Genomic DNA, 13,444 nt, shown 5'->3' with positions numbered 1-13,444 from the left:
TATTTCTTACATTCACATTGCTTTAAAATCTTGTATTATTTGCTGGCATAATACTTGATGCTTTTGCTAGTCTGTTTATATACAATCATGCCAACATAATTGGCACAAGCACATTAATTTTTAAAAGATATTAGCGTTTATAAAATACAAGTGCACCTGTAGCTTCTATAGCAGTACCTTCCTATTGTAGTTACTACACAGTAAAAAGAAAGTGTTCGAGCACCCCTACATCTATTCTTAGATGGCCTTTTGTAATAAAGCACATCTTATCTGTGCTTGGCAGCTACTGAGTTACACATGTGTACAGTACTTATGTATTTTGTACTGATATTAAACATTAACATGTTTAACCTTTTATTAATTAAATAGTATGAAGTATGCAACCATTGAAATCACTACAGCAGATCTTTGGTGACAATCAATTTCACCACTGCAAAAGTTTCTCAAGTAGTGGAACAAAGAATTAAGCATATTACTAAATGGTGCAGTGTCAGTGTAGGATTCTACTCCACTGTATTTGCTTCGTATGTAGGTCTACCTAGTATGCAGTTGCTCATCAACTCGCTATCGATGATCCACAGTCAGAGCTCAGAAACGTACTGTTTTGGGTTTCTTTTGTGATTTGTCAGAATGTCCACATCAAGTTTGTGAGTGTATACCAGGAGACAACTAAAAAGGAAAGAAAACAAAAAAACATAATATAGTGAGGCTAGACTTTAGTGACATCACACAATGCACATGTGTGTTTTTCAGTTTGCTGTACAGATGTAAAAAAATACACTACAGCTGTTTGAAATTACAGCTGTTGATTTACACACAATATGTCTCATGTTCTGAGGTGTTTGCAAATTGTTGACTCTTAAAACTGGAAAAAAAACTGTGATGATTTATTGCCATTGACTTTGAAAATTGTAGCAGCCTGCTGCTGAGTACTGACAGGGTAGCAAAAGGTAGAAGCAGTACTTTCCAAGTATTAATTGAACTGTTTATATAAAAATTTCACATACTTTCATTGACATATAAGTGAACCAGAAGATGTACAACACACTCATGTGAGCTCATGGGATTTGTACAGAGTAATAAAGCTACTTTAGAAGGGTTTCAATAAAAACTGGTTGACCTCGCTGAACCCCAGGAAATTGGAGACGTCATCAAGTGATAAAGAGCTTACTGCATGAAATGGCAACAATGGAAGAGATCAGCACTGTCAATTAAAGCTTTACAATACAAGTGCTGAAGAAGGTCTATAGGATTCCTGATCCTACCAACCTGTTTAAAGAAAGTATGTTTGAAAAGGTAAAGAAAGCAATTGTATTCAAGGTCTCCACAATCCAGTAAACCTAGGCCAAGCAGCAGTAGTTTAAAAGTCAAAAATAATTATACAATTAACACAAATTCCTATTGAAGACACTTAAATAGTGTCATACCTCCTCTGCAGATCTGTGTGGGTATTCTTCTCCAGGAAATGTTTGACAAACTGCTTCTGGTGCTTTCTCAGGTACCCAAAAATGATTAGACATAATCTCAGGTTATGATGCACTATCCCCTATATAAAACCTTGTAAATGTGCAAATGATAGATGACTAAAGTCACATTAATTTTTGTTGTAAAAGCTAAGCAATTTGTATTTGCATAGCTAGTTGGTCCACCTGGACAACATGGTCCAGGTCCACCACCATATTCCAAGACTGAAATTATACATAGCTGTGCTTAGTAACCACACACAGCTATTTTCCATATACCAGTTAAGGTTAAGGTGTATATTTTTAATGTATGGGAGTAAAAACCTCCACAAATTACAAAATGTGTTGTAGAGTTTCAACAACTATGTTGTGGTAGTAATACAACACTGCAAAACAACATCTGTTCTTGGGAGTGTGGTACTGTGGTCCACAATAGTGATGATTTCCCAAAATACTCCTCAGCCAGACTCACAAATTACTGAAGCTGGATTCTTATAATTTCAACACAAGTAACTACAGAATGAAAATAGGTCTTATTTTTAAAGTTAATGTTTGTGAAGATGTTTTATTGGGCCATTATTACTTTCTTTAGCTATATGAAGGCTTGTATCTTCATTACTGGGAAAAACATGCCAAAAATGCTTCCACAGGCCCAAATAAAATTTAACACACAGTATCAATATGCCCCAGAAATGTAGAGTCTACATCTTTTGCAGTATCGTGCAGCAGAATAACATGATAGCTGAGCGAGAGCAGAGGCTCCAACCTTGGATCTTTCTTGGGAGTGAGATTTTTCATAAAGGTGAACAGTGGAGATGTAGTCCAAGCATGCAATTCAACAAAGTTAAATTATAACCAGCACTTCAGGATTTCATGACATAATAGCATGGCCTCCTTGTACTAGTTATATTTGAAAGTGTTTGCACATAGTTACATCATTGAGAAGCTGTGTATTACTAGCTAAAAGTGTAAAATATAACAGTGTGTGTGTGTGTGTGCGTGCGTGCGTGCGTGCGTGCGTGCGTGCGTGCGTGCGTGCGTGCGTACCCCTACAAGATGTCTTGCCAGTTCAACCATCTAGCTTCTAACCATGTCCACACAGGCTGTAGCTATCTTGTAGCAACCAACCGCCTGGATTCCCAGTGACCTTTCAAAGTTCCAGTACACTGTTTGCTGTCCTTATACAACTCTCCTCAGTTGTGGAACCAGTCAACCGCCATTGAGAACCCTGACCACCAAACTAAAGTTTTAACAAGAGATCACCACCTGACTGCTGAAATCCTTGCAGATGCCGCAACCTTTTTTAACCTCAGGGAACCTTCAGTGAAGCATAGTCAGCAATAGAAAATTCTGGGAGTGAGCATCAATTTTAGGCATGAGAATGTTGGGCGTGATTGAAGGCCAAATTATGAGAATCACACCTAAGGCATGAGAGTTGGAGCCTCTGTGAGAGCGAGGTACAACTGACTTACCAGTGTTACTACTAGTGGTGTGCAATATAGGATATTTTCATATCACGATTATTACATACAATTATCACGATACGATATATATCACGATATACAAACTCATCACTCAGCTTGTGTACTTACACCAATGACACTTGTAGCACTAATGTACTAGAAGTACAATACAACATGGTACATCACTAGCATACAACATTACAAGTTCTTTTATCAAAAAATAATACAGTGTACAATGACATCTTGGGTACAGTTTTCTCTAATTATAACTAAAATCTATACTTCGGCTTATATCGCGATATAAAGATTCTATATCGTATCACGATATAGAAAAATTTATCACGATATTTCGATATATATCACATATCGCACATCACTAATTGCTACTACAACTTGCCTGCCTCAAACTACTGTATGTAGCTACAAATGTTCTCATTCACTTTAAACTTTTCACACTGATACAGTAGATAGGCGTTCATTGACACAAACTGGAATCGTTTTGCGCTTTGTAATTCAACTATGTACAGCCTCTGACTCACACATGGACTAAGGGACCTGTGAACTAACCTTGAAATCTCCCTTATCTGGACCTCTTTTATCCAGGCCCAGACAGTCCAAATTAGTCACATGCATGTGGCCTGTAGTCTATTGACAATAAGATGTTTACATGTTAGGTGGCTTGTTGATTCTAACTACCACTTGGTTGCTAGGTGATAAAAAATTTACAACCCAGGGGAGTGACCACAAATGCTCTGTAGTGACTTCCCCTTCTACCCACTAAAATGTATAGTAGCAATAGTAACATTGCAGAACAGTTAGCTTTACTATATTAGCTAGTTACGGATATTTCTGAGATAAGGACAGTATACCAGACTACCTGGATAAGAGAGGTTCCACTGTACCTGCTATAAAATAAATTATACCGATGACTCTATAGCAAATAAAATTCTTCAATTATCCCTGTTGCCTCTCTATAATGTTGATGATTCTATCAGAGTAATTTAATATTGACTGCTCTACTAGAGTATCTTGATCTAAGTTACCAATATTAAAATTCCTTGAGAGTGAATTAAAAGCATTCAACCAATAATGCACAACTGACAATCAAGCTTAACAAGTTGCTCTACCTTTGAGTTGGGAGACCAGGCAGCAAATTTCTAGAACTACCCTTGTGTGTAGCTAGTTGACAAGTTGAAATGATCTCAGAATTTCGTCTTTGCAGGCAAGTCCATATTATATTGTTTGGTTGGGAAATTTGACTAAATAAAAAGTACCAGTCTGACAAGAGCACTCAAATTGTGGCCTGCTGAGATTCATATGAATATTACAACAAGCTATTTTATTAGTTTAATTTTGTGTATTGATTTGTTATGCACCTATCAATGTAATCCCCAACTACCACTAATATGGGCTGAGGTGGGGGAAGGTGGGGATCACTGAAAATTACAATTCCCCACCTACTGGGGACATACTGGCAATGCAAACCACGACCAAGTCTCGAATTGTAACCCCCGGGAATACCGAGGCTAGGAGGGGATTTGTACGGTTGTATGGCGTTGGTCTAGTGATGAGTTAGTTCAAGTGGATTCTAGTACGAATGTAGTAGCTAGCACCCGAGACACTCCTTCCTAATTAAACTGAAGGCACACACCTTTGCTGTCTGAGTGAATTTCTTTAGTGAAGATAGATCCCCACTATGTCAGAGAAATTTAGCAATCAATTCCCCCACCATCCCCTACCCTCAGCCCGTATCAGTGGTAGTCGGGAATTACATTGATAGGTGCATTACAGTCCTGTAAAGTATTAATAAACAACTAAATAAAACACTACTTGATTCATGCAACTAAATAATTATACTCAGCCGAATTATACTCCCAGTGACAGCAGACAGCATTATATTCAATAATGCTATATTCAATAATGCTGTCACTGAGCATATTGGCACCCAGTGATGAAAAGTGAAACACGTGCAGTTTACAAGTTGTCACATTTACAACTGAAAAGGTAACTCCATACCTCACATCCTTAGTCACAGATGAGATCAGTTCCTCTCGTCGCCGATGACAGCAACATTGATCTTAATAAACGCGCAGCAATTATTTCCATTAAAGGTCGTGGACTCATCCGAATGAAAACAAGCCTAATGAGTCATGCATAGCACCACAGATGGTTCATCTACATTCACAAGTAGCTAATCAGCAATTAGTATTTACAAGTATAAGCGCCTATAATATTATTATACTGAAGGATTCGCAGAAAATTAAAACGCAAAAACAGATGAATTGTTAATTATCGTCGATGTTTAGCAAATGTCATCAATTTTTAGTAAATGTCGTTGATGTTTAGTAAATATCATCAATGTTTAGTAAATGTCATCGATGTTTAGCAAATGTCGTCGATGTTTAGCTAAATGTCGTCGATATTTAGCAAATGTCGTCGATGTTTAGTAAATATCGACAATATTTAGTTTAGATCTCAATTTTTGGGGTTTTGAGACAAATGGCACCCCATAAGGAAAGGCAATAAGGCTATATACTTTTATGGCTTCCTCTAATGTATGGTGAAATCTTTGGCTATAAATAATATGTCAGGCATTTGAATGATTAGCAAGTAAGTCAATACTACAAAACTAATAAGTTAATATTTTTGAGGGCTCAGCTCAATGCGTACATACAGTATACCATAATTACTATGCATCAATCGATTGATGTGATGATATTAAAAAATATGTGCAGATCTGAGACAACCATGGACCCTACTATATAGTAACTGGGCAGACATGTAGAGTTATGTATACTCTGATATAATTGTTGAGTGTTGTAGTTTGCCAATGGTCAAAGCTAAATTAACCATTTTAGATAGCTTTTTGTGATGTTGAAAACTCCAGTTAGGGCCAGGCAATAAAAGATTATCAGTTTTTCAAAACAGGAGAGGAACATGCTTAGGCCCGCAAGGTACAGGCTTAGTCTACTTACCCCAGTAGATGCACCATATTATATATATATAATGCACATATCAACGTATTGCCCTACTACCCCCCCCCCCCTTCGGGCATATATAGGGCTATAGTGGGTACAACCGAATGTTAAATGCCCCATGATAGGACAAACCTATTGTGTCAAATCCCCACCATTGGCTCCAGTTGCAATGTGGGGAATTTGACAGCGTAGAAAAAATACTTGGGTGCTTAATGAATGATTGTCAAATGCCCCATAGTGAAGCAGCAGTTTCATGTCAATTCGCCTTGTAAAGCCCCACTTACATCCAAGGGGGGTGGTAGGGTAACACATTGGTAGGTGCATAATGAGTTTGCATCATAAACCTTGTGTTGAAATTTAGTCTGTCTTGCTTTTTTCAACTAATGTGCTTAGCCTCAAACAATCAGGACTGGAAAAACTACAAATTGTCTTCTACTTTTATCTATCAACTATCCAATCACTGCTAGTTTATTAAAATTTCCTTTGCTGTTGTGTAACTTGTTTACCATTATGCTATAACCATTAGTCCCTCCTAGTTTATGTGTCTCCTAGCAAAAAAAATTGTTACGTCAACAATGTAGGTGAGAACCACAAAAGAAGTCAAGTAATATACTCCAAAATTGGTCATCAATTGCTGCAGTATGCTGAATACATCTTGGGAATGGCTATGTGGGATGTTCACTTTAACAATAATCATAATAGTGGAAGTAAGTGTTTGTTGACATGTTAGTCTGACTATGATTACATGTTTTTAGTTAGCTGTGCCTTACCATACTGTATCTCTTTCTGTATATGCAGGGTGGATACCGATGTTGTGACTGTCGGCGGGTGAGCTTATGCAATGGACAAATCACACAAATAGTGAAGAAAAAATAATATGTGGTACCAAGACCCCACTACTATATTATGAACTCTTGGTGGTACTTCTGCCAAACACTAGTGAATCTGGCTTCTTGTGCTATTGTAGTCTTTTATTTAAATTTTATGGGATCATCATAATGTAAATGTTTACTATTACAATATATCATGCTATCATTAAAGAGTTTCTATAATTGTGGGTGGTTGTATGAGGGTCTACAAAGTGCTGTGACTGAAAGGTGATGCGCTGATACTGGCTTTTTAAGTCAACACTGCTGGCTGAAGTTTCACAGGCACTGAAGGTCGGGGGCGGGATTAGAGATGTGCACGGGTAATGTAGCAGTAAATTACTTCAACTGTATCACTACAGCAGGTATGAAACAGCTGGCTATAGTTATGTACGGCCCTGCATGGGCCGGAGTCACGCTGACGAGTCCGTGGAGGCATACCGTGGCGAAATTAAAACAAATCAGTGACTGCTCACAATTAAACCAAGAGTTGACAGCAAATCAGCCAGCTCGCTATGGCCAATGACCTTGCTCACTTCCACACTGTTTGGGTTTGGGAATTGAGGCGGGCGCCCACACCTCGACGTCATGGCGGCAAGTTTGAATCTTCAAAGAGCACAAAAGCGATCTCATAAACTAACGAACAACTTTTAGCGAAATTAAATGTACAGATACATTGTGTAAAAAGCCCCTGATAGCCGCAGCCTTTTTACAATACGACTTCATGGTTGAAAAAAAATCGCTTCAATGGGATGCGATGACGAAGAAAATGAAAAAAAGAACGATGCAAATTTGAATAAATAATTTAATTAACGCATGGTAAATGGGTGGGCGATGGAACAAACTACTCCAACAATTCGCCTGACTTTTCGTGTGGTAGTTACTCATTATACAAAGGTTACATGCCCCTGGTTTCGAGGTGGAATCTTTTAGTATGCCTGAGATTTCGCCATGCGGATTTAAAAAGATTGCGTAATCAATCCCTCATGTGAATGACTCACAGTAGTGGTCGCGTGTTTATTATATTGTGGGGGCGCGCTTTGTACTTCTTGGCCTCGCGACTCACTACCGTGAGTCTTGATGTATAGACGGGTTGCCTATTTAGGGCGTGTCCCTTGTGTAACGCGAGAAAACGCGACTTTCCGTTTTACGCATGATTACAATGTTGGTCAAGAAGTCAACAAAAAACCCATTTTTTAAAATAGTTTGACAAACGTTTTTGATTCTTCAAAGGTACAAAGTGAGTTAAAATCATCCAGTCTATCATTCTAAGTAGTAGCAAAGTCTTACAAAGAATGTTTTCAGCGAGTTTTATCGCTTTCCAAAAACCCGAGATTGAGAGAAAATCATCTTCTCGTTCAGCCTTCACCTTACACGCTGGATATGTTATAGCTCGAACTTTTCTCTATAACATACTTTGTGTTCTGAAGGCTGGCTAACTCTTGCTTGCTAAAGTTAACCGAAACGTTCATTTTCTCCAATAGCCGTAATACATTTTTGACTTAGCGAACTCGGAAAGTATGTGGAAAATTTACGGTAAAACGACCACGCCTTAAAAAGGCAACCCGTCTATATATTATCTCCTGTGCTGTACAAGTATGCAGCCATAAGTTAAATAATAATTAGACACCAAGACCAAGGGAACTAAGCGATTTGGTAACCCCAATTGTAGTGTCCCGAGCGAAGCGAGGGCGCTACTAAGGGCCAGAGGGGTTACTAAATCGCTTAGTTCCCGTTGGTCGCGGTGTCTAACTTATTTAGACTATGATTTAAAGTACATACCTTTAGGCCCCTATTTGGTGATTATTAGTTTCTCATCCACCGCCCGCATCCTTCTTAAGCTACCGCATGGTAAGCCATTATTTACTCTGCGCATGCTCAGAAGAACACGTGATACCAAACTGTTACAATTTTTGTTGATGAACGCTACAATGCGCTATATATCACCAGGAGAACTGTTGTTTTCCTTAGCAAATTGCTGCAGTACCAGTTGCAATCGTGCTCTATCGACTTCATCAAAGCAGGCTTTCAGTTGACTGTCGAAAAACAGTTGGCGAACACGAAAATTAGAATCAGCTGGTGAAGGAAATGTTTGTAGTAAGAAAGAAAGACAATTTGGACAAGGTCTGTACATCAGTGTGTTAATATTATAAAATAATGGCATAATGGTAATACCCTCCCGCCCGCATCATAATAATTAGTAAGGCTGGATGAGAAACTAATAATCACCGAATAGGGGCCTTATAGCCAGAGCATTAGGGTAGGGTGAAAGAGCAATGCAGAACGACAGAACGGTTTCTTCCTGAAGTCCTTACAGCGCCCACAAAAATAATTATTGGACCGGTAACCAGAGTACCGTGCGCAAGGAAATTTTGACGTAAGAAAAATTTGACGAATTCAGACTTCAGCAGATTTGACGAATAAAATGTTGACGAAAATCAGAAATTGTAGGTAAAACCTGTACTTTTAAGGGCGCTCATAAACATTTGACGAATTAAACCGATTCGTCAAATTCGTCAAATTTTTTTGACGTCAAAATTTTCTTGCGTACGGTAACGGGTGGAGCTACAGTAGATACGCCGCTTAGTCTACTGAATTATTCGCAGAACACGGAGAAGAATTGTTTCCAGTGCACCTTATTTTTTATTATTATTATTATTTATTATTTATGCACTTGTCAATTTCATGCCCCACCCCCCCACCCCCGGGCGTCCCCACGTCCCAGGTGGGGGATTTGACATTGCTTCTTGTCCCCACCCCTGGGGCAATTGACCGTTGTCCAATTCACTGACTGATTTTCGGTAGTTGCATTTCTAAACAATAAAATCGCACTTGCTATAATTTTACTAGCTACAGGGAAACTATAGTCGCATGCATGAAATATGCGTTTAGTCATCATTGATAGGGTCCGCAATCCGAAAAATCAACTTTTACAAATCGATCCCCCTACCATTGTGGGATGTTCATTGTGATATTCCATTGCTAGATACACCATGAAACCGGAGGCACGATTGTTGTCTCCACAGAAATATCGATTTTAATATTTCGTGAGAAGCAAAAATTATTTTTAAAATTTCGTGTTCCACACAAAGAACAGGATAGCACTTGCTGCTTAGCTAGATATTATCTAGAGTTAATGTAGTTAAAAAGTACGCACAGTAATAAGCAAATAATTCACTGGGTTCTAGGCACAGGATTGCTTTCTCTCAAAAAGCAGAAAACGAAACACAAATTTTTGAATTCAAACTGCCCTACCAGCGAAGGCAAGAAAAGCCAACTCTTCCTCATAGTGATGTGATAAGGTTGGATGCATAGTCTGTCTATGCTGTTAGTCTGGAAAGGATCTGAGACTTCTCACCATCTGGGTGAAGAACGTCAAAATTTTCGTGCGTCATTTCAGGGGATTCTCTCAATGGTACCAAAGTGCTTTCCAGTACTTCTGATGCCACACTGGTCACTTAATTTTGTTTAGAATGATGATAAATGATGGATCAAAACGTTTGGTAGTAGTAGTAGTTGGTGTTTCTGTGATTTCATATGATGCAGTATACCAGCAGCTCACCAGGAGCTCCACCCAGCTCGAATCAAAAATGAAAAATTTTGTGCTTTTTTTCGGTTTGGTTTTGGATGTTTTGCAGCATAATGGTGATGTAGGACGATCTAGTAAAGATTTGAAGTGTGAGAGGTGAAGTCAAATTTGGACGATTTTGCTGCCTTCCTTGATGCATAGCTTAGAGCGAAGCGTGGAAGCCGTGGATGAAATAATAATTGACAACTGCTGCTACCAAACGTTCAGGGACATCTTTTGCCATAGTTTTAGTTTATAATAATTATTGATGGTTGTGGTAGCTGCAGAAGCGCTGGAAATGGCTAGAAAGCGCGACATAATTCTTTGATGCTGCAGAAAATTTTGACGCTCGTCACCCAGATGGTGAGAAGTCTCAGATCTTTTCCAAACTAACAGCATAGACAGACTATGCACCCAACCGTATCAAAACACTATGAGGAAGAGTTGGCTTCTCTCGCTCTGGGTGGTAGGGCAGTTTGAATTCGAAACTTCGTATCTCTTTGTCTGTTTTTTCAAAGAAAGCAACCCTGTGCCGGGCACCCAGCAAATCATTTACTTATTTCTGTGCGTACTTTTCAACTACATCATCTCTGGATACGATTTGGCTAAGTAGCAAGATTCATCCGGTCCTTTGTGTGGAGCACGAAATTTTAAAAATAAATTTTGCATCTTGCGAGATACTGAAAACAATATTTCTGTGACGACAACAATCGTGCCTCCGGTTTCATGGTGGATCAAGCAATGGGATACTACAATGAACATCCCACAATGGTAGGGAGATTGGTTTGTAGAAGTTTATTTTTCGGATTGCGGACCCTATCATTGAGGTGTTGTCAAATCCCCTACTATGGGGGTGGGGATTTGACAGCCGATTTTGCCCCAGTATAGTGGGGAATTTGACACAACGATTTGTCAAATCCCTGTATTCCCCCACCCTCCCCGGGGGTGGGGGGTGGGGCGTGAAATTGACAAGTACATTATCTAATTTGTCAAAATGACAGGGTGGCACCAAAAGGCATAGCCTGCACAAGGAACCTTTCGTGTTACAATTATTTTTCACGTTCAAAATTTCCTGAGGGCGGGTTACTAAATGGACATGTGTAGATGACTAAATGAGCATGTCAGGTGACTAAGTGATTTAGTAACCCTCTAAATGAACTGTACCATAGTCTAATTGAATATAATACAGAAATTAAGAATTAAATTCATGTTCCATTGCTTAATTACTCTCCACAAGTTTATACCCAAATACTGCATAGCTACCTACAGCATTTTGCATTTATGTGATCAAAGCGATTAAGCAAATTAAAAATTCAAATTGCAATAGCATACTTGTTCATGTGTTATAGTTATGTATGCATCATCACTGCTACAGTAGTAACTATATAGCTAGTTAGTTGTAGGAATTATAGATGCTGGGTTGTTTCAGACCATATTTACAGAACCCTATTGTATTAGCATCAACGTTGAAACCGGGTCACTACTGCTGACCCGGATGACCCACTGACCCGGATTTGACCCGGATGTGACTCGGATTAATTAAAGCCGAGACGTGTTTCGGCTAGTCTCGAGCGAGCGAACGAGTCTACATTTTGAGCGTTCGATTCGTGTTGAGTAAATATTGCAACTTCAGCCTAGCTGTAGGTTGAAGACCAAAAAAAAAAAAAAAAAAAAAGGTCTTCACCTACTGACAATAGCTACCCCTCACCATAGATACCCTCAGTTTCGTGCTACATACTACACTTACTAACAAATGGGCGTGGCTGAGCGTATGTTGGTAATGCGATAAGTGGGCGTGGCTCACGAAAGAGCTACGCGATAGCGTTTATAAGTTTCCACGTCGTCAAACGAACAATTTCGTTTCTCACGTGATCCAATCCGGGTCAGACCCGGATGACCCGGAGAAAATGTGACCCGGATGACCCGACCCGGTTTCAACGCTGATTAGCATAGTATTATCATAATATGTGTTGGTTGCATGTACATTAGTGTAAGTGCCAGTTCAGCTTTTAATTCAATGCTGTCAAATCATCCAACAATCCTGTTTTCCTTAAAGGCTTTGGATTGGCTCCATCAACACCCTGATAATTGCTAATGTCTATATTATGTTCAAGTGCTGCTTTACTTGGTAACAATTGTGCTATATAAAATGTACTAATGATATGGGCTACAGATTATTATTTTTCATTGCTGAGAACATTTATATACTGAGAAGCTTATATGCTCCCATTTGGTGTAATATTTGTGAATTACATCATCACATTCAATAAGCTGTAGGCCCCACACATACAAACACCAGACACTGAATTTAAATATTTAAACTGAAATTACATATCAAGACATGTTAAATATTATTATAATGATGATTATCAGGGGCGGATCCAGGACCTGGCAAGGGGAGGGGCGCAAACAGCCAAGTTGTAGGTGGTTAGGGAGAGCCAGATCCTGTTGTTAGTTGCTGCATTTTTGAAGCAGCAAATAATACACCTCTTAGTAGTATCTCACTGTTCCATTTTGGCCTTTGCAGATAGTTTTGAAGTCTTCAAAGCTGTTTAAAAGGCTATGAATGTCTTAAACAACAGCAAAACGATAATTATTTTAGAGGCGCTTAGTACGCACGAAGGTGCTGGGTGACAATTTCATAGCTGGTTGACTTTAAGGTTTGTTCTAGTTTCAGGTGAATTCGTAATAGAATGCTAGTAAAATTCGCATATTTTTTCGTGAGTTTTATAAGCTGATCTTGGCCTGACAAAGTTTGTATTTTAATCAGAAGTATGGCTCCTCCACAAGGTGACAGGGGCGGAGTCAAAGGGGGCTCTTGACCCCCCCTCCAAAAATTTTTAGTATACCAAGATCGAGATACTCTAATAGAGCAGTCACTCTAATAAAGCAGTCACAGTATTAGAACAGTGTGTAGTGAGCTATTTAAGGATTTTTACAGCTATAAATGCGTGGTTGGTGATGTGGGCAGCTATTGTCAGCTGGTTGTGACTTTTCTTTTGGTCTAGCATTATCAAACCAGAAACAATGTAGTGCCTCAGTTCATTTTTACCCCCCTTTCCATAAGTCTGGATCCGCCCCTGAGGTGAGGGGGGGGGGGGGGGTG

General features: G+C 39.1%; 1 long non-coding RNA gene across 1 annotated transcript; it reads right to left on the bottom strand.

Annotated features, from left to right (window-relative positions):
* Window positions 1-247: 247 nt before the first annotated feature.
* LOC136253231 (uncharacterized) lies at window positions 248-5,093 on the bottom strand. The gene is made up of 2 exons (XR_010700021.1): window positions 4,943-5,093; window positions 248-669 (listed from the first exon to the last, which is right to left on the bottom strand). It is a non-coding gene; the product is annotated as an uncharacterized lncRNA (long non-coding RNA).
* Between the last annotated feature and the right edge of the window lie 8,351 nt (window positions 5,094-13,444).

The sequence above is a fragment of the Dysidea avara genome, chromosome 4, assembly GCF_963678975.1.
Source record: "Dysidea avara chromosome 4, odDysAvar1.4, whole genome shotgun sequence".
NCBI lineage: Eukaryota > Metazoa > Porifera > Demospongiae > Dictyoceratida > Dysideidae > Dysidea > Dysidea avara.
Note: the sequence above shows the minus strand (reverse complement) of the source record. Positions and strands in the feature narration are given on the sequence as shown.